A 23,654-nucleotide genomic window follows, 5' to 3' on the forward strand; every position below is an offset into this window, starting at 1 on the left:
TATAGTGCATTTTCATCTCTTTTTCAGGTATGTATATTTGTGCATGTGAAAAAAACATTTTCTGTATATTTTTATAAGAATAATTTAAAAATAATTTAAGTGATGATATATTTGAAAATATTACTGGTGCTGAAATATAATGACAATGATGAAAACAAACTGGATTTAAAAATGTATTAATTGTAAAATAATTAAACAATGAAGTTGTTATTATCAAAATGTCATGCAAAGATAAACATTGCGGCAAATGTAAAAAACGTACAGAATAATTTGTCGGAAATAAAAATTCTGTCGATAAAAAAATCTGCTTCAACCCAAATAAAAATCTGTCTTTATCTTGAACTCAGTTCATTTTCTTAACTTTAAATAAACTGCATTTATCTTTAACACAGTTAAATTTGTCTTGAATTTGAACTCTCTAAATTTATCATATATTCATTTAAGTTTTAATCATTTCTTATTTGGCGAAGAGTTCTCGGGCTTCCAGCCGGGTGGCGGTGTCTTCAACCTGCGACGTTTCGACGAGTGACATACTCATCATCTTCTGGCGAAGTGCCGAGACTTTGCGGATGCCGGTCCCTTTATACCTGCGGTGTGCCCCCCACCACCTGGCCGCGGGAGGCTGGGTCTAGAGGAGCGGGCGGGCGAGGTGGAGGGGGAAGCGGGTGTGCCGTTCGTGTGCATTGTGATCGCGTCTCGTGAGCTGGACGGTTCTTGTTGCGTTCCTGGCGTATTGCGGCTAATGCTGGATTCCAGGCCACGCTCAGTTGATAGCCTTCGTCCCTGTTCACAAGATTCACGTGGACCCGTATTTCTATTGATTCTTTAATGTTGCTATCCGAATAGCTCCTGGCTCGGCACAGCACCCTGGTGTTTTCGAAGTCAAAGGTGTGGTTTTCTTTGATGCTATGTTCAGCGATAGCAGATTTCTCTATCTGTCCAAGTCGAACATGCCTGATGTGTTCCTCGCACCTTTTAGAGATGCAGCGCTGCGTTTGACCAATGTACTGCACACCACATTCGCAGGCAATGTTGTATATACCAGGTGTGTTTAGTTTGAGTGGGTCTTTAGCTGAGCCCAGCAGCTCTTTCGTCTTCGGCGGTGGTCGGAAGACGGTATTTATGTTAGATTTTCTACATCTACATCTACATTTATACTCCGCAAGCCACCCAACGGTGTGTGGTGGAGGGCACTTTACGTGCCACTGTCATTACCTCCCTTTCCTGTTCCAGTCGCATATGGTTCGCGGGAAGAACGACTGTCTGAAAGCCTCCGTGCGCGCTGTAATCTCTCTAATTTTACATTCGTGATCTCCTCGGGAGGTATAAGTAGGGGGAAGCAATATATACGATACCCCATCCAGAAATGCACCCTCTCGAAACCTGGCGAGCAAGCTACACCGCGATGCAGAGCGCCTCTCTTGCAGAGTCTGCCACTTGAGTTTATTAAACATCTCCGTAACTCTATCACAGTTACCAAATAACTCTGTGACGAAACGCGCCGCTCTTCTTTGGATCTTCTCTATCTCCTCCGTCAACCATATCTGGTACGGATCCCACACTGATGAGCAATACTCAAGTATAGGTCAAACGAGTGTTTTGTAAGCCACCTCCTTTGTTGGTGGACTACATTTTCTAAGCACTCTAGCCTCCCGATTTTGGCCGATGTGGGCCCCAAATATGGAAGAAAGGCGAGTCTCTTGTTAACTTCCTCTTCCTCTTCCTGAAATTTGTCAGCCTGTCTCCTCTTGAAGGCCCTGTCAATCTGTGTTTCACTGTACCCCTTTTTCCGAAATACCTCTCTTAGGTGGTGTAATTCGTCTGAGAGGCTTTCTTTGTCACAAAAGACGTGCACCCTATGTACCAAGGTGGTACAGGTCTGTGTGCGTCTTTTTTCTATATACTGAATGGCCCAGCGTGCCATCCGCTTTCTTCCTGATCAGTATGTCCAGGAATGGACTACAGCCAATCTCTTCTACTTCCATTGTGAAGGTGATATTTTCATGTATGCCGTTTAGGTGGTCCATAAACTCCTCCAGTGCCTGCCTGCCATGCTGCGAAATCACGAAAGTTTCGTCCACATAGCGGAAGAAGTGCCTGGGTTTACGGTGAGCAGTTTGTAGTGCCACCTCCTCAAAGTGTTCCATATAAAGATTCACGATCCCTGGAGCAAGGGGAGATCCCATGGCCACTCCATCCACTTGTTCATAATGCTCTCCATTGCACTTGAAGTAGGTGGTCGTAAGTGCATATTCAAAGAGCTTCACTTTTTCAGGCTCGAAGTGCTGATTAAGGAGCGCCAAGGCGTCTTGTAGCGGTACTCTTGTGAACAAGGAAGTGACGTCGAAGCTCACGAGTAGGTCATCACCCTGTATTCGGATGTCCTTCAGTATTCTAACGAAATCCGCAGAGTTTTTCATGTGATGACTGCAGTGTCCCACCAGTGGTTTCAATAGTGTCGCCAGGTATTTGGCCAGTCCATAACTGTGCGAGTTGATAGTGTCGAGAATCGGCCATAGAGGCACCCCATCTTTGTGAATCTTGGGCAATCGATACAGGCGCGGTGTCGTTGGCGCTCTGGGATACAGCCGTTTCTGCACTGCCTCTGGTAGATCTGAGTCCTTCAGTAGCGCCACGGTTTTCCTGGTCATCGTCGATGTAGGGTCCTTGTTGAGTTTCCTGTAGGCTGGGTCTTGATGAGTATGTCACTCGTCGAAACGTCGCAGTTTGAAGTCTCCGCCACCCGGCTGGAAGCCCGAGAGCTCTTCGCCAGCTGTATACGCCGGGAAGGCATACATTCAAATTTCTTATTTCTTTTTATTTTGTATTTTTTAAATTTTGCTAACTTTGTGCTAGTTTATACATTTTACCTTAATTTTCTGTCGTAACTAATTTTCATCTACTCTATTAAACTTATTTTTCTTATAAATGTAGACAAAATTGTGACAGATTAATATCATTAATGTTCATGATAATTGGAAAATTGTAAATTTACTAGGTACAGTAATTTTAGGAAAGAAGTTTTAATTGCTTTTATTATTACACATCTTAATATGAAGTCAATTATGTTGAAACATTTGCCTGATTTTGAACTTGAAATGATGATTATTTGTTAAGAATGATGAAAATAAACATTTGAAAGAAATATTTCCATTTTGTACTAATTTATTAGAGAAACATAAAATAAAGAAACAGTTAATTAACATCTAGTTAATAAAGCATTTGGATAAAGGTTATATATTATAAATTTAGAGAACAATCCAAACTTGCTTGTTCCTAATTTTTTTAATGTATCAAAATGAGAAATTATGGAAAAAGTGAAGGAAAATTTAAAATTACATATTGGTTTGAAAGTCAATTTTGTGATTATATGATCAAATAATCAGATTCTGAAGATATTAAATTGCAACATATAATTATAGAACAATGAATGAAAGAGATTTGATTAAATGTTATTAAATTGGAAAAAAGAATTTACATGATGAATGTCTGAATTTCAAACTCAAGGATCTGGTTGGAGTCTGGATCATGTTATTGTATTACAGTTAGCGATTAATAAATATATTGAATTAAGATGTTCATCTTACATCGAATTACCAGGAAAATATAAAAAGGCTTGTGTTAATGTTCAAATTATGATCAAAGATATTTTCTGTTACCAATAAAACCAGTATTATATCCTGTAGCTAAAAATGTAGAGGCAGTTTCAAAATATAAAACTGTTGAACTCGTTACTAATCAGATCTCAAAACATAAAGAAATGAAATTTATTTGTCATATGTGTTCATTACATTTTAACAATAAAGAAAATTCAGATAGCCATATTCCAAACTGTTTAGTAAATATGCCTCTAAAAGTGGAATTACCAGAGAAAAATTCATATATAAGCTCTAAAAATTGTCAATATACAATCAAAGTTTCTTTTGCTCTTATCCTGATTTTGGAAGGTTACGTTTTAAAAATGGATAACTGTGAGCCTGATCCAGAAAAATCATATACAGTCAAGTATCAAAAACCTTAACCAAGAGGTTTCTGTTATTACATTAAACATATGAATTGATGTAATATAAATGCATATAGAGGGCCAAATTGGCATAAAAATTTATCAAATGTAAGTAAAAATAAGTTGAAGAAATTGGAAGTTCATATTCTGAAATTGAAGAAACGAAAAAAAATTTAAAAAAAATATGTTCATTACGTAGAAGTTATTATTCACAAGAAAACAAAAAGTACATCCTCATCATCATTTAATTGGAAAGTATATGCATCTGTTATCGAATAGTTGTAATTAACAACTGAAACATCCATGTTTTGCACCAGCTTATTTACACAAGTTCTTGGGATATGATACTGAGTTGTCCATAAAGGAACTCAGTTTTGAGGAAAAAGAAGTAGATTTGATACATAACAATGAAGATAGATACATTAGTTTTGATACAAAGAGAGCAAATTTGAAAATGAGGTTGTTCATATATTTAAATTTGAGGCTTCTTCAACTAATAAATTATCATAAAATTTAAGAAAGGATCATTCGACAAAATTTAGAAAACCTTTACAAAAGATATACTGCCATTCTGGTGTCCCATTGTACATGCTCTTCCAAGACACTCTTTCCGGTGCAGTCGGTGGTTTGTACTATCCCTGACACAGCATAATGAGAGTGTTGCATTATGCCTGTTTTGCGTTTCTGACTCATTACTTCTACGTATATTTGTCCACTTACTCTCCTGGCATTCCCAGGCGAAATGTCTGAACTGGTAACACATGAAGGATTCCACAGGCTTTGCCTTGAGGCAAAGTGCAGAGTGTCCCATTAGACTACACTGTGAACATCGTGCCAGCGAAGGACAGTGGGATCATGACCCGTTTCACTTAAATTCTTAAACATCTATCTCTTTAATTGGCAGCCTACCATGGTCAGGTCTTTGGGGAGCTTCTTTTACTGTATCTGCCTTACGAACAGTATGCTTCTATCTACAGTCTCACGCTATATGCCCAGTCCTGCCACAGTTGACACATGTAGGAGCTACTTTTCGTTCTAGCCAGGGCATGCCTATCACCTGGTGCTTCTCCTTGTCAGGCAGAATTGCGCCTTCTTCTGATGCCACTAAATCAATGGCCTCCGATAGAGTCCACTTTTTCCCTTGAGCTTTATTGCCATCTTTTTTTTGTCATCATAAAATCCTTGAACAAAGACTGCCTTGCCTAGTTTCCCAACTAAGTCGTTACTGCCTACCATTCCTCGTCCTTTAATACTCGTTTTGCTGTCTTCCTGAAATGGAATTACATTGTGTCCATGTGAGAACCCCACTGAATCATGCTTTCCTCTTTCCATTGAAGACTATTAAACATTTGATGTGCAAAGAAAACGATAGTATGTTTATTCTCAAAATTCTCTAATAACACAGCCCTCACTTTGGCCCAAGTTTCTGTGTGATCTCTTACTAAGAGCTTACTGCGGGCAGAGCCTGTTATCTGTCCAATGATATATTTTGAGAATACTGTCCTTCCTTTAGGTTCTATTAAAATATAAGCATTAATGCAGTTGTCTATAAATTCAGATAATTGGTCCCTATCTCCATCTAATTTTCTCAGAACTAATTTAGCTGCTTCACTGTACCTCAGGTACACCTGACCCCTCTCAGTTGCTGAAGCACTATGAAGATAATTTTCACCTGTTACTTCCCTGCCAGTTGTGCTGCCGGGATAAGCACTGTCTTCCATTGTCACTAACCTTGTCGATTGTGGTTGGTGCAATGGACTTGGTGAACACGTTGCCGGCGCGATGTGTGCCCCTGCTGTGGCTAGCCGCCTGCTCACAGTCGTGTGATGGTGCCAGCATGAAGCGATACCCTGGCAGCGGCGCTGGCATGCAGCGGCACCCCTTTGGTTCAGCGATGACGCGTTGTGGTACCCCCTCGGAGCTATGCCGCAGGGATGCTTGGCGGCATCGCTATCGATACTGTGATGGAGTGTTGCGGCACCCCTGTTATACATATTCCTCCACTCTGAATTGCCTCTATTATTGATCAATTAACTAGTCTCCACACATCTGACACCAAAACTTTCTCATCTCATCTTATCCTGAGAGGGAGCAAGAGCAACACTCGTTACGAGAGACAGGGGATCTTACCTCAGTTGGTGATTCCGATGAGGCACTGCTTGTGGGCCGCCTATTGTAGCCCCGACCTCAGCTGAAAAGTAGACTATTGACTAGTGTAGAGTGTGGAACTCAGTAGGAATCTGGTCATTTAGCAGATGCAAGTCATTTACTCATAGACAAGTAGTTACTTTTCCTGGAAGTACCCCCTTGGCCCATTCCATAACTATATAATGTTACTATGTTCAAGTATCATAAGTATGCGACCTTAACATCCAGACTGCGGTGGCGAGGTGAGTGGAGTTTTACTCAGTACTTTCTTCTATGGATTATGACGAGTCCTGCTGCTGATCCTGACCAACACAGAGGTAGTGTCCCTGACATCTACCCACTTGCGCTCCTCCTCCAGTCAGTGGGTCGCCTGTTTATAAGGGGTGGTTGCACTCGACACCACCCTTCCGGAATGTTCCATGAAGGCTGTTTCATTTGTGAGCGTAATGAAGCTAACACATCATGTCTTGCTGCTAGCATGTAATATTGCCCAATGTCTTGTGTAAGTGTTCCCCTTGTGCTGGTGCCTGTGCCGTCCAAGGGTCAGGCGGCTGTGCTTGCTACAAACTCCATGATGCTACAGGGTCCATTCCTTGTTAGTAGAACAAGCTTTGCATAGCGGCTTCCAGCATATCAGACACATATTTCACAGACCTCTTGCTCAGCAGCAGTTTCTAAACTGTCTTTCTGACAAGATCTGAATACTTCCCACTTATCCATTTTGCTATTCTTAGGGCTGAATATTTTACTATATACGAAAATTTAATGAGAACCGTTTTGAGATTAACATGAATAAAATTAAAATCAAGATATTGACTTATATTTATAATATACAAACCCAAGATTTTTATGAAGATATGGATAAAATGTTTGATAAATTTGAAACAAGTGCTTATCCAAAAGATAATATTTACAACATTCCTCAACTAAATAAAAATGCATTAGGTAAATTGAAAGATGAATGTAATGGAAAAATAATGGAGAATTTTTGTGGCTTAAGGAATAATGCATGGTTATAATATTGGTGCTACTGTGGAGAAAAAAATCTCGAGGAATTAAAAAACATGTCGTAAAAATAAAATAACCTTACAAGATTATAAAGATTGTTTGTTTAATGACACAGCACAGTAGGGGACTATGAATAAATATGAAGTATTAAACAGATAATTTACTCTGCCAATGCTAATAACAAACCATTAAGTCATCATGGCTATAAAAGACATGTTTTCGACAGTAAAATATAGTCATTACCACATGGGCATTATATAATTACATAATTATATATTTATAGTTATAAAATGGTTATTTGATAAATTTTACATTTAACACTTTTTAACCTTTATAAAACTCAAATTTAATATATTTATGTTTCCATTGATTCCTAAACATGTTCCCAGCCACCATAATCATCTATACAACTTACAACACCAATAAAGTTTAATAAAAGTGTGAGTGTCGTAATTTTCAATATAGAATGTGTAGTGATTATTAGCATTTCTATAACTTCAGAAAATAACAGTGTTAATGTTTCTTTTAAATATATTTAATGTTAAAATTTCTTACTCTTCCAAAACATTGAAGAGACCCATTTATATTGAATAAATATAATAATAATCTTCTTAATGGACCAAATGAGTAATAGAAGTGAAAAAATTATTATGTACTTGTTTTACTGGGTTTTTCTGTTTCCTTATAGACATTTAGAACAAAAGAATAGTTGAACATGGGGAGATGATTTGAATCTTGTGTATCTAGATTTTATGCTTGAAATATATTTCCTTGAATTTTCAAGATTTTTACCTTGAGATCTTTGGAAAATATTTGGATAAATGAAGCAAAAGTTGGATGTCAATAATGAAAATGCTCGAAAAATAGAAAAAATGCTTGACCAAATATGACAATGGATGCAAAAACAGTGATAATGTTAGAAAAAAATGGTTAAATGCTTCAAAAATATCGGGTGTTTGTTGTTTGTGTTGATTTCACTTTTTTGTTATTGTGATAACTTTTCAGTCAGTCGCCATTAAATAATACTCACAAAATGTTAGTGACTATTATTAGTTGTTTTTATTAAATTGAAAGTTAACTGAAGACAACTGCCCGCAAAATACTGACGACAGCAAAGCTTTTTAAGTCCGAAAATATTTTACGTAAATCACAGTTACATTTGTTGAAATTGAACTCTCAATACCACTGCTCACTTCAATGATTTTGCATTTAACGTTAATAAAAATTAAGATAAACTCAACAAGTTTTTCAAAGCGATGAATCTAGGACCTGGTAAGCCTTTGGTAAAGATGTCCTCAATCTAGTCTTCTGAATGTAAATACTTGGCAGTTATTATTCTGTGGTGGTGAAGTTGGCATATAAAATTGTATTTAATGTTTATGTGCCTGATCCAATGATGTTCCTATTTCTTCATGACTTTATACAGGACTGATTATCTTTGAATGTGCTAACTGGTAGTTGAAGTGGAATTTGAATGCTGTCCAGCAAGTATTTCAGCTAGAGTAACTCGGCAGCATCTGTTACCAGAACTACATATTCTGCCTCTGTAGAAGGCAAAGTAACACTAGTCTGTCTCTTTGTTGCCCAAGCGACAATATTTCAAAACAATTGTAACAGATATCTGGAGGTAGATCTTTCATCTTCCTTTTTGTTCCAGTTTACATCAACATAGGCCCGAAGAGCTATTTAATTCCCTTGTTGATAATGTGTTTCATATAGATGTCTCCTTTAATATATCTCAAAACTCATTTCAACCACGCCCAGAGTTCTTTCTATTGATTGTTTTGGTATCTGCTTAATAATTTGAATGTAGCACACGAATCAGGCCTCGTTGCTGTCGTTGTATACATCACGCATCCAGTCAACTCTCTGCATGGTGTTTCAAGCCTTTTTACTTCCTTCATTTCCAGTTTAACTTCCATAGATGTCTTGACCAGATTACAATCTTGCATGTTGAATTGTAGCAAATTCTTCAAATATGATGTTTGGCTCAGGTACATTTATCCTTCGTTCCTTGGAATCTTGATTCCCAAGTATGACTGTGGCTCTCCTAGTTCCTTTATTTTAAACTGAAACTGGTGTTACCACTGTGGCAGGACCATTGACTGTGTGGATACAGTGCTGATAAAAAATTAGACCATAGAAGAAGTTCTGCTTATGTGTAACTAATGACTCAATTTTGAAACTGGTGTACTGTTTATAGTAATCTGTATAATTTGGAACTGTATGCATGTAAGAAATTATTTTTGTACCATGTAGCATAAATAAATGCTTTCTAATGAACAATAGAAGTTATTAAATTCTTTGTTTGAAAAATTAAGATCAGAGGTAACGGGTCTAGCACAGCTAAATATGAGTACTATACCCCTATGGGCAGAACATCTTGATGCATCCAGTACAACATATTAGCTGACAGTGATTTTCAGGTGCCTTGCAGTACTGTACCATGTGAACTGAGCCTTAGTAACATTGCCTGCAGTTTAACTGGTCATCCTGCACTTTGGGTAATGTGTAGAAGAATGTACTGCATTGAGAAAAAATATGTTTTACCAGCTTTAATTATCCAACTCATCTTTGTTGAAGTTTGTATAAACAAAGACTGTCTGCACTACATGTCAAAAAATTAAAATGTTCTTAAAATAGCTGGTTGGTCACAAAATAATAGTCACAGGATGTTTCGAGACCATTTTCTCTTTATTTGTTATGTGTCTTGGGCTCTGCCCATCTTTAAATGGCCTGGTGACAATTATATTTTGTTAAAATCTTCCAAAATTACACACATGTGCAAGTAGAACTCCTGTGCTAAACCACCATATAGCAACAAGACATTTAAGATGTAGTACATACCCTTTGATACAAAGTGAACATACAAAACTATGACAAAGTTGTCAAGCAATATCAAAAGTGACAAATTTTACGATTCCACACAGCAAAATGAGATTTCAACTAAACATGTGTGCTACTACGAGCCAACGATGTGGCTGGTACCATTCCCCCAACAGAACTAGTTGGTGCTAGGGGCCATACACCCTGTGGCGTTGCTATCATGGCTGATATGTCATTACAAATACAGTAATATTATTAATTACAAAATAACTTAGGCAAAGACAAACTTAAGCATATACAGTTTTATTTCACAGAGCTTGCTTCTAATGCTAGCTAGTGTAAGTGCTAAGGTGCAATCATGCATGATGCACAAATAATTACAATCATCGATTTACAAACATGTTAGATTGAATAATAGATTTAAAATAAAACAGTTTATGACTTAAGTTTGTCTTTGCCTAAAGTGTTTTGTAACGGCTAATGTTATTGTATTTGCAATAACATATTAGCCACGATGTTAACACAACAGGGCGTTCACCACCTAGTACCATCTAGTTCTCCTATGCAGGAATGACCATGAGCCATAGTACTCATCGGATACTAGTACACATGATCAGTTGAAATATCATTTTGCTGTGTGGAATTGTAAAACTTATGTCACTTTAGAAATTACTTGACGACTTTGTCAAAGTTGTATGTTCACTTTCTATCAAAGGGTATGTACTACCGCTTGTCGTGTTGCTATATGGGGGTTTAGTATAGGGGCTCCATTTGACAATGCCTGTAATTTTTCAAGATTGTAACAAAATATATTTGTCACCAGGTCATCTGAAGATGGGCAGAGCCTGAAACACGTAATGAATAAAAAAGTTCCAGAAACATCCTGTGACTATTAATCTCTGAATAACCAGCTATTTTAAAGCCATTTTTATTTTTGTGGCTACAGTGGTCGCACACCCCAATGAAAAGTCACGCTCTTTCGGCATAGGCGATAGAGGGGGGCCGCAATGTGAGCAGTGGAGGGAATGAACTTTTGATAGTACACAATTTTACCCAGGAAAGACTACAATTGGTGGACATTGCTAGGACAAGGAAGGGCCTCTATAGTGGCGACATGGGAGGAGGTAGGCGATATTCCATTTCGGTAAATGATGTGAGCCAGGTAGGAGATAGCAGGTTGAAAAAAGGAGCATTTAACAAACTTGCATTTTATGCCCGCAGGCCACAGGCACAGGAGCAATTGTCGCAGATGACTTATATTCATCCGCAGTAGAGCTGGTGAAGATGCTGTCATTGAGGTAGTTGATACATCTCGGCGCATCCCGCAAGAGCTGTTCCAAGTAAAGCTGAAAGATGGCCGGAGCACTAGTGATGCCATACATGAGGCAGTTCAACTAGAACAGCCCAAACGGTGTGTTTACGACGGCCCAGTGAGTAGAAGACTCATCAAAAGGTATTTGGACGTAGGCCTTGGAAAGATTGATCTTCGAAAAAAATTGCTCCCTAGCGAGCTTGGAGAACAGGTCCTTGGGACGGGGGAGGGGATAATCTTCAACCTCCAGCTGAGGGTTTAGCATAGCCTTGATGTCGCCACAAACCCAAAGACGGCCATCTGGTCTTTTGAGGACGACCAAGGGTGTCGGCCAGGAACTGTAACGGACCGGAGTGACGACTCCCTCCTTGGTGAGACAGTACAGTACCTGTTTAAGAGGATACTGGAGGGCGAGGGAAACACGCTGAGTCCGGAAGTACTTCGGGCGGGTCGACGGTTTCAGCTGGAGCGACACCAGAAAATCTTGACCACAGCCGACTCCCGTGGAGAAGAGGTCCTGGGATTCCATGCACTAGGTATCGACTGCCAGAAACGGAACCTCGGAAGACACCAGATGAACACTGTTGTTGATGACGAAGCCAAAGGCACAAAAGGCATTCAACCCAAAGTGGTCCACTGTGGCTGCATTGTTGACCACAAGGAAGGTAACTTCTCGGTGAACCGATTTGTACAGGACAGACACCGTGAACTGACCCAAGAGGGCGATCACTTGCTTATTGTAAGTAAGGTGGTGCCGAGGTGTGGGCACCAGGGGGGGGGGTGCCCAGTCTTCGCATATGAGGAATAGTTGATCATTGAGACCACTGCTCTGGTATCCACCTGCATCTGCAGCAGCCAACCGTTGACCTGAACGTTGATCATCAGCATGGAAGATCCCGAAGACTGCACCTGGTTGACATCCATGGGTAGCACCCCCCAACAGTCATTGGCCTGAGGAGGAGGAGGTTGCTGCGGAGAGTGGCAGACTGTACCGACATGTCTGTCTTCCGGTGCATGGTCCTGGAAGTATCCTGGGCAGGACGGAAGCCGGAGGGGCCTTTGGTGCTGGGGCCTCTGTGCGTGGGGGGCTCTGTGTACCAACGGTCCGCACTGGACCCGGGGAGCCAGCCGAGGGGAAAGAAGTTGACACTCTGTTTCTGGAACCACAGTCGCACACTTCTCTCAGTGTCTTCATCAGAAGCATCTCCTGTCACAGTTGAATGGAGGAAGGAGTCACCTTCATTCTCGTAATGCAAGAGGAGTTCCTGGCAAATTTCAAGTCTGTGTGCTTTCATTTCAGCGAAGAAAAGCAATAATGTGACCCACACGATCTTGCAGTTTCACTCTGAGTGATAAGACGATCATTCTGAATCAATCTGTCAACATTTTGCTTGAGAAACTCGGTGCTTTCTGTGACACTACGTCCAACCCTTTGTTTGTCATGCAAGTCAGATGTTCCAACCTCAACATCTTTAAACATACTCCCCGAACGACTCACATCACACAATCACCATAAGTTGTTGTTGTTGTGGTCTTCAGTCCTGAGACTGGTTTGATGCAGCTCTCCATGCTACTCTATCCTGCTGAAGCCTCTTCATCTCCCAGTACTTACTGTAACCTACAATCTTCAGAATGTGGTCTCCCTCCACGATTTTTAACCTCCACGTTGCCCTCCAATGTTAAATTTGCGATTCCTTGATGCCTCAGAAAATGTCCTACCAACCGGTCCCTTCTTCTTGTCAAGTTGTGCCACAAACTCCTCTTCTCCCCAATTCTCTTCAATACCTCGTCATTAGTTATGTGATCGACCCATCTAATCTTCAGCATTCTTCTGTAGCCCCACATTTCGAAAGCTTCTATTCTCTTCTTGTCCAAACTATTTATCGTCCATGTTTCACTTCCATACATGGCTACACTCCATACAAATACTTTCAGAAACGAGTTCCTGACACTTAAATCTATACTCGATGTTAACAAATTTCACTTCTACAGAAACGCTTTCCTTGCCATTGCCAGTCTACAATTTATATCCTCTCTACTTTGACCATCGTCGGTTATTTTGCTCCCAAATAGCAAAACTCCTTTACTACTTTAAGAGTCTCATTGCTAATCTAATTCCCTCAGCATCACCCGATTAAATTGGACCCTTCCATTACCCTCGTTTTGCTTTTGTTCATGTTCATCTTATATCCTCCTTTCAAGACCCTGTCTATTCCGTTCAGCTGTTCTTCCAAGTCCTTTGCTGTCTCTGACATAATTACGATGTCATCAGCGAACCTCAAATGTTTTTATTTCTTCTCCATAGATTTTAATACCTACTCCGAATTTTTCTTTTGTTTCCTTTACTGCTTGCTCAATATACAGATTGAATAACATCGGCGAGAGGCTACAACCCTGTCTCACTCCCTTCCCAACCACTGCTTCCCTTTCATGTCCCTCCACTCTTATTACTGCCATCTGGTTTCTGTACAAATTGTAAATAGCCTTTCGTTCTCTGTATTTTAACCCTGCCAACCTTAGAATTTGAAAGAGAGTATTCCAGTGAACATTGTCAAAAGCTTTCTCTAAGTCTATAAATGCTATAAACGTAGGTTTGCCTTTCCTCAGTCTTTCTTCTAAGATAAGTCGTAAGGTCAGTATTGCCTCACGTGTTCCAATATTTCTACGGAATCCAAACTGATCTTCCCCGAGGTCGGCTTCTACCAGTTTTTCCATTTGTCTGTAAAGAATTCGTGTTAGAACTTTGCAGCTGTGACTTATTAAACTGATAGTTCGATAATTTTCACATCTGTCAACACCTGCTTTCTTTGGGATTGGAATTATTATATTCTTCTTGAAGACTGAGGGTATTTCACCTGTCTCATACATCTTGCTCACCAGATGGTAGTGTTTTGTCAGGACTGGCATTCTCAAGTCTGTCAGTAGTTCTAATGGAATGTTGTCTGCTCCCGGGGCCTTGTTTCGACTCTGGTCTTTCAGTGCTCTGTCAAACTCTTCACGCAGTATCGTATCTTCCATTGCATCTTCATCTACATCCTCTTCCATTCCATAATATTGTCCTCAAGTACATCGTCCCTGTATAGACTCTCTATATACTCCTTCCACCTCTCTAGTTTCCATCTGAGCTCTTGATATTCATACAAGTAGTTCTCTGTTTTCCAAAGGTCTCTTTAATTTTCCTGTAGGCAGTATAATCCCTAGTGAGATAACCCTCTACATCTTTACATTTGTCCTCTAGCCATCCCTGCTTAGCCATTTTCCACCTCCTGTCGATCTCATTTTTGAGACGTTTGTATTCCTTTTTGCCTCCTTCATTTACTGCATTTTTATATTTTCTCCTTTCATCAATTAAATTAAATGTTTCTTCCGTTACCCACGGATTTCTACTATCCCTCGTCTTTTTACCTACATGATCCTCTGCTGCTTTCGCTACTTCATCCCTCAAAGCTACCCATTCTTCTTCTACTGTATTCCTTTCACCCATTCCGGTCAATTGTTACTTATGCTCTCCCTGAAACTCTGTACAACCTCTGGTTCTTTCAGTTTATCCAGGTCCCACCTCATTAAATTCCCACCTTTTTGCAGTTTCTTCAGTTTTAATCTACAGTTCATAACCAATAGATTGTGGTCAGAATCCACATCTGCCCCTGGAAATGTCTTACAATTTAAAACCTGGTTCCTAAATCTCTGTCTTACCATTATATAATCTATCTGATACCTTCTAGTATCTCCAGGATTTTTTCATGTATACAAACTTCAAATGGTTCAAATGGCTCTGAGCACTATGGGACTTAACTGCTGTGGTCATCAGTCCCCTAGAACGTAGAACTACTTAAACCTAACTAACCTAAGAACATCACACACATCCATGCCCGAGGCAGGATTCGAACCTGCGACCGTAGCAGTCGCGCGGTTCCGGACTGCGCGCCTAGAAACGCTAGACCACCGCAGCCGGCATACAAACTTCTTTTATGAATCTCCTTTGGGGTGATTGCACGTTGCTTAAATAGCATTGACCGACCGTCTGCGCAGGGTTCCGTACCTTACACTGTAACACTACAACCGTTCAATGCTAAGGCTTCTCGCCGTCTGGAGCGGTAGAGAAGAGGCTACGGAACAAGCCGGTACCTGCCGCATACCAGTGCTGCCAACAGTTGAACAGTTAAGAAGGTGGAGGCATTACTTTTCAGTTAACTCTCTTTTTCTGCTATGGATTATGACAAGTCCTGCTCCTGATCCCGACTGGCACAGAGGTAGCGTCCCTGACGACTACCCATCTGCGCTCCCCCTCCAGTCGACGGGTCGCCTTGCAATCGATACCACCCTTCTGGAACGTTCCATGAAGGCTGATTCATTCGTCACCATCATTAGGCTAACGCATCACTTCTTGCTGCTAGCACGTAATATTGGTCAACGTCTTCTGTAAGTGTTCCCCTTGTGCTGGTGCTTGTGCTGTCCAAATGTCAGGCGGCTGTGTTTGCTACAAACCTAGTGATTCTCCAGGGTCCGGCCCGTGTTAGCAGAACAGGCTTTGCACAGCGGTTTCCTGCGTGTCAGACAAATAATTCACAGGCCTCTCGCTCAGCAGCGGTTTCGAGACTTTCATTCTGGCTAAATGTGAATACTTCCCACTTAGTTATTTTACTATTCTTAGGACTGAATATTTTACCATATACGACACCTCCCATCTCCCAGGGGAAATTTTGTAAGCTCTGACCTCAGAGGTTGCAAAATTTTCGTCAACTGATACCCTGAGCCAGTGAACATTGTCAGCTTTTATTGTGAACTTTGTCTTTGCACATCATAAATGTTAAAGATTCTTTTTGCATGACATATTCTGTGAGAGTACTTGGTTCATTAAGAGAATTTGCATTTTCAGTTCTCACATAAGTTACAATTTCACAAAAATCCGTTATTCGAGGACACATTCCTCCAGTCTTTCTGTCTTCTTGGAATGGTTATAACACTCGCATTATGATGCCATTGTGTCAAAAAGTTTATATACTTTCCACCACATGAGTTTCCAAGACTTGAACAAGTTAACATATATTTTCCATAGATTGTTTATACCAAAGGGTTTGAGTTAGCTTATCTTTCGTAAGCACACAGAATTGGCGACTCCCACATAGGGCTGTTTACGTCCATCTTTCTGCTGTGTTGCAGTGTCTGACCACGTTCTCCATAACACTCTTCCAGCATGAGGGGTACGTTGTACAGCCCTCATTCATATTCTACTATCTCTTCCTAATCTCCACACAGTACAGTCTGGTGAGAGGGAGTGTAACTTACCATACTTCTAGGATTGCTATCAGTTACAACCGTATTTTTTACTACAACATTTTCGTCCTACTTCACAAAGCCGTCTTCCACACTTTCTACAACGTTTAAACAAATACACATACAACAGGTATAAAGCAGCAGTGACCTCCCGTATCCCCACAAGGAATACATACTGTTTGACCAACCTTTAAATGACGTTCTCTGCTGGTACTATATTTCATCTTGTAAGTCGTCCATTTTGCGACCTGCTATCTTTAAATCGTCTAGTTGTCTAACTATATGCTGTAATGGTAGTAGTATGAGGATTTGCATCATGTTTAGCACTTTCTCATCTATTATAAAAAATGGTTCAAATGGCTCTGAACACTATCGGACTTAACATCTGAGGTCATCAGTCCCCTAGAACTTGGAACTACTTGAACCTAACTAACCTAAGGACATCACACACATCCATGCCCGAGGTAAGATTCGAACCTGCGACAGGTCTCGCGGTTCCAGACTGAAGCGCCTAGAACAGCTCGGCCACTTGCCCGGTCATCTATTATACAACAATCTATATCTGTGTTTAGCTTAGGAACTATTTCTGCTTTATCTATGTCAGCTTTATCTATGTCAGCTTGCAACCTTATATGTGCACCATAACCCTTACACTTACTTAAGAAATTTAATCTACCAGTCCCTCGCACAATGATGTCGCCGAGTGGTGAATCATTACATAGTCAGGATACTTTCGTTTAAAAAGATGTATTTAAGATTGCATTCTTGAACTGGTTGTAATGTGAGAGCTTCACATCGCTCGTGATCGTTAAGTGGTCATTAGGGGTATTTTTGTTTACAGATTTGTTTTCTCATCGTGACTGTTTTACAAAGTAACTAATCACTAGATAGTTGCCCATACTGTCGCTTCATTTCATCTATTATGAGGAATTCCTTCTGCCGGCCACGGTGGTCGAGCGGTTCTAGAAGCTTCAGTCTGGAACCGATTGACTGCTACGGTCGTAGGTTCGAATCCTGCCTCGGGCATGGATGTGTGTGATGGCCTTAGGTCACTTAGGTTTAAGTACATCTAGTTTCTAAGGGATTGATGACCTCAGATATTAAGTCCCATAGTACTCAGAGCGATATGAATTCCTTCTCTGGTGCTATATAAGAGAATAATGTCTCCACCATAACTTGCGCAGTCGGTAAGGCCATACCTTATAGAGTGTATATACATAACTATCAACTAAAAGAACATTTAATACATAACTTATGGTGTCACCTGCTATAAATACGTCTAAATCTATTATTCGTAATAACAAGTATCCTTGGCCTTCGTGAGTTTCACGCTACACATTTTGTCTTTCAGTCCTCCTTTGAGTAGTTCCAAATACTTAACTACCTGCACAGGATTTATCAACTGTTGTTCTAGGAGATCCTTCTGCACGTTCACTATGGCGGAAATCAAGAATTCATACTCTCGCTCTAATTCATTAAACATGGCCCTAAGCTGCACTAACTGTTCCGTGATGGTTATCATAATCATGGCCTGTTGTACCTTCCTGTTCGTTTCGCTATCCCATCTGCAATAATTTGAGCTTTCTTAATTACCCTGTTTAGTGTCTGATTCATCTTTGACAATGACGCCCTGACTATCGTCGATTACTCCTTGGACAATCGCAACAACTCTCTCTGTTGCTCCTCTAATACATCTATTCTAGCCTTTAAAATGCCGCATCCTCTTTCTTCTAGTGAGCCATATAATATCTTTCTAGTCTCCCTGACAAAGTTTAATATAACCCATTTAGTTCTGGCTGTCTCATGCGGGGCTAACTGCTCAATTAAAACCCTTGGCTCTGTAACTTTTCCATCATGCCATGCTTTTGTTTTTTGAGCGTTCTCACACACCTCACCGTTCACCTTTGCCTGGTACTACCTATGGAGGCAATGCGCTACTTCTCTATCAGCCAGTGCTTGCGTCTGCCCGAAATTTTCGTATAGTTCCTTCAATTGAAAATAATTTACAATTCTTGCCATTGACTGTCCAGCTTCTTACTGCGTCATCTTCGCAAGCTTTCATCATACAACAACATACAGTAATGCCTTCTACATTCTGTTGGGTTCTGCGTGCTAACATAATTAACTTTATTCCTCTCCTAGCTTTCTTGGGTCGCCTCGCGGGCAGGTTGACGCAGCAGTTGCATCCGTTGTCGAACCTCAGTCACGTAAACCTCGTAGTTATAAACTACGTGTGCTGGTTTTCTCAGTAACCACTCGCAAAAAAATCGAAAAGTGTGTAGGCCCTACCCAGTTGTACAGTTCGGAGTTGTGGGTCACACAAATGTCACAAAAGAAACCCAGTGGTCCCATTCTTCCTGATCTCAGCCAATGTAGTGCCATAACATTTCAGTTAGCGCACGATGTGAACGCTCCAGTGAACCATTTGTCTGTAGATGGTAAGCTGTCGTCTGTATTTTATCTATTCTCAATAGTTCACATAAACGCCTCATAGTATAGCTTATAAAATTACATCCCATGTCACTAAGTAAACTGCAGTGATCCGAAACTTCAGAATTATGTTATCTACCAACTTACGCGCGACCGTGTCAGTGGCTTGGCGGTCAATTGGCTTGGCTATAACAAACTTTGTGATTACCGAACTAGGTTAGTGGTGAGGGAGCTACGATGTCAATATCGCATCTTTCAAAAATAAACTCTGGTGTAGTGTTAATTCCGTTGGATCTTTCGCCTTTATCTGCGTTATTTTGTGTTTCTGGCAACTCCGGCACTTCTTTATTAAATTCTCTATGTCTGGCTTCATCTCAGGCCAAGTACAGTAAAGTTTTACCCGCTCATCTGTCCTCCCCATTCCCTGATGTCCGCCGATAGAGGATATGTGCATTTGTCGTAGCACTGCCAGCTTTTCTTCGGTACTCGCTTGTTTCCAGTGTTTCTTCTCCTACGTCACTGGCTTATTCTTCTGTGCTCGGTTTCGGAGCCATTATCTCTGCTCTAGCTGACTCAGCTTGCGTCTCCAAGGACGTGGCCTTGCCTGGCTCATCTTTACACTTGTCATTGTTCCTGGGTGGCTCATCGGTACTCTCCATTGTGCGTCCCCACCTAACATGCTACGGATACAGGAAAGCGCATTGGCTACTCGATTGTGTTTACCTGCTTTGTACAGCATCTGGTAGTCATACTCCTCTAGCTTTAAGCGGAATTTAACAACCTAGACGACCGATCAGATATACTACCCAACCACCCCAGTGGTTTATGCTCCAAGATTATCTTAAATTTTCGTCCGAGTAAGTATGGCCGAAAATATTTGACAGCCCATACTATTGTCAGAAACTCACGCTCTACTGTACTGTACTGAACTGTACTGTAATAATCGAGAGGTCGGTTCGTGCACAAAATCATGCACACGTATCACTTCCGCGTTTATGGACGGCTATAAAAGAAACGTGGATCAATATTTATGCCGGGGGATTCCAACGACTTGTTGAGTCTATTCCATGATGAGTGTCTCCACTACGCTGGGCGAAAGGAGGTCTCACACAATATTCGGAAATATCCCGCGACCTTTGTCACTCAGTGCAGCCAGTGCCACTAGAAAATAAACACCAGTTCAAAAATGGTTCAAATGGCTCTGAGCACTATGGGACTTAACTTCTGAGGTCATCAGTCCCCTAGAACTTAGAACTACTTAAACCCAACTAAGCTAAGGACGTCACACACATCCATGCCCGACGCGGGATTCGTACCTGCGACCGTAGAAGTCGCGCGGTTCCGGACTGGAGCGCCTAGAACCGGTCGGCCACTGAGGGCGGCAAACACCAGTCTATAGGGGATAGGCAAAATAATGTGAACACCTGTACCTACTTGGGAATGCTTTGTTAACAAGGGATTGGATCTCATTTGCCCGTAATACAGCTGTGATCCTTCTTGTAATACTGGGATATAATGATTAATCTCCAGTGGAATGTTGTGCCACTCTTTGATCAGAACCTCTTCTAACTCTCTGCGCTCCAATGCCCCCCACAAGGGTTCGATAATGTTCAAGTTCGGGAACTGTGCTGGCCCGGGAAGACTGTGCAGTTCAGTTGCATGCTCCTCATACCACGATTGTACTGACCTGGCTGTGTGAATGGGTGCATTATAGTCCTGAGAAATGGCATCATTGTTGGGGAACAACAGCTGAATCATGGGGTGCACCAAATCACCTAAAATGTTCATATGATCGTCGGCTGTAACAGGGTCTTTGAGAATAATGACAGGACCAGTAGCACACCATGATATGGCTGCCCACACTATCACACTTCCAGCTCCATGCTTAACCATTGGAATCAAGCAATCAGGATTGTAGGCTTCTTTAGGCGTTCTGTAGACATATACCCATTCCGATGTTGGAAATAACGGAAATGCTGACTCGTCAGACCATACGATGTGTTTCTACTGATGAGCCGTCCTGGATTTATGCTCCTGACGCCATACTTTACGCTTCTTTGCGTTGGTTGTCGTCACTAATGGTTTCGGTATAACAGCTCGTCCATGAATATTCGCTTTATGGAGTTCTCGGCGGAAAGTGTCCATAGATATGGCGTCTCAAAGATGGCTATTGAACTTTGCAGTCACTTTAGCCACCGTAGTTTTGTTTTGTTTTGGCACAACTCGTGTTAGAGTACAATGATCTCTGTCGTTTAGTTTTGATTTGCGCCTACTATTGCGTCTACACGATGATGTCTTCCCATGTTTTGTGTAGGCTGTCATGACTGTTCAAACAGTTGCCCTTGAAACACTCAATAATTTCGCTGTCTTGGCTGCTGATGCACCAGCTAATCAGGCCCCCACAATCTACCCTCTTTGGAGATCTAATAGGTCTTTCACTGCACGTCGAACTCGGCCTCTGAATGCAAATACGAAGTGTGCACTATTCGAAAACAACGTGCACTGATGCCTAGCCCTTACTGAACGCTCACAGTCCAGTGTGACACATGCCTTCCTGTGTCGTTGACCGTCAAACAAAACCATCTAATTACTACCACTATTCACATTATTTTGTCTATACCCTGTAGCCCCCTCGCACACTTTCACCGGCAAAGACGACTACCAGGATTGTGATTAGCCAGTAGCTACGAGGAAAACTGTCCATAGTCGGGAACCTCTTTCTCATCGCCAGCGGAGCCTCTTAAAGTGTGTTACCTGACCATGACCCTCCGTGAGCTGGCCAGGCTAGTCGAAGAAATCTCTGAACAACAATAGGTGAGCGGGGGAAGGTGGGGGAATTACACGCATGTGGGTAATCCCACGCAGGCTGATTTACGCAGTTTGAATGGCGCAAGCTATTCCCAGTTGGTGCTACACCCTGCCGGCAGGAGTAACAACTACTATGCAGCTTATGCCAGCCATTTTCCAGTGGCATTGTTGGAGCAGTGAAGTATTGTTTATTTTTGGCGTGTCTCATGTAATTTTGGTCAGCTGTATTTTGCAAGGTAAGTGCTACTATAAGTTGCTTTAATGTAATTCTTGCATATCAACTACTAACCCTACATGAAACCTTTAATTTAATTGTAGATTTGTCCCGCTATTTGAATTGGGTGCCGAGTTATGCTTAGGTTAGTCATCGAACTTACAGTGGGGTAATGCCATGCAGCTGTTGAAGTGCGTGGTATTCCCCCTTGCAGGTTATATTTTCGATACTAACGAGGTGTTTTTATTAAATTTCAGATGGGTAGATATTATAAAAGAAAATCCCAGTAACCAAAATGGATGCAAGAGGAACTTTGTAAAGCTCTTGATGCCATCAAATCTGGAAGAAAAATAAGAGAAGTATCAAGAGCTTTCGGGATTAATGAAGCTACTCTGCGAACGAGAATGAACGTTAAAAATACCGAGGGTCCAAAACTTGGAAGAAACTCATCATTTTCGACAGAACAGGAAAATGAGATTAGGGATAATGTTATTACAATGTCCAAGCTGTTCTATGGCATTACATGCATCCAGCTGCGAAATATTGCGTTTGAGTATTCAGAGGCTAACAACATTGTAAACAATTTTGATAAGTCATGTAGGTTAGCTGGAAAGGATTGGCTAGCTATTTTTAAAAAGAAACCCAAGTATTAGCATGAGAAAACCTGAAGCAACTAGCATTAACAGAATACAGGCCTTTAGTGAAGAAGAGGTTAATGCATATTTTAAAAACTTAGAACATGTCTTTGAAAAATATAAATTTAAAGAGGGGCGAGTGTTCAACGTCGATGAAAGGGGCATAAATACTGTACAAAAGTCAGAGCGAATTTTGACTCCTAAAGGTGTTAAACAAATATGTGGGGCCACGTCTTGGAAAGGGGGAAAAACGTGACTGTGATATATTGTTTCAGTGTTGTTGGTACCTACATCCCCCCTATGTTTATCTTCCCCAGGAAGAGGATGTCAAATCTCTTTAGTAAAGGTGGACCAGTTGGAGCAATGTATGGTTGTTTCATCAATGACTGGTCCAATGAGTCATTATTTTTCAAATGGATACAACATTTTCAGAACAATATAAAATCAACTACTGATTACCCTGTGCTGCTGATTTTAGATAATCACAGCAGCCACATTTCACTTGAATTTTTTGAATTTTGTAAAAAAAAAACACTCTATTGTCATGGTAACCATACCTCCACACACTTCTCACAAGCTTCAACCAATAGATGTTACATTCTTTTCTTCTTTGAAATCAGACTTCAATCGTGAATGTGGCATGTATATGAAGTCACAGGTGTATCAAAAAATTACACCATATGAGTTAGCAGAACTTTTTAATAAGGCATATATTAAGGTCGCTACGATGGACAAAGGGCATCAGGGTTTAAGGCAGGTGGGATTTGCTCTTTCAATCCAAACAAATTTCAGCATGACGACTTACAACAATGTGAGATCTTCAGAGATGTTTTCCTTGAAGATGGAGAGGTTCTGAATGCAACAAATGGAAATGAAGTGGTTGAATTTACAAACGAGCCACATATCCCCAAAAGGTGTCAAGAACAGATTCCTGGATCTCCAGCAGAAGATGTTGCACATCTAGTAGGCCTAGAAGAGGACACAATATCAACT

Source organism: Schistocerca nitens, chromosome 3, assembly GCF_023898315.1.
Source record: "Schistocerca nitens isolate TAMUIC-IGC-003100 chromosome 3, iqSchNite1.1, whole genome shotgun sequence".
In the NCBI taxonomy this organism is placed as follows: Eukaryota; Metazoa; Arthropoda; class Insecta; order Orthoptera; family Acrididae; genus Schistocerca; species Schistocerca nitens.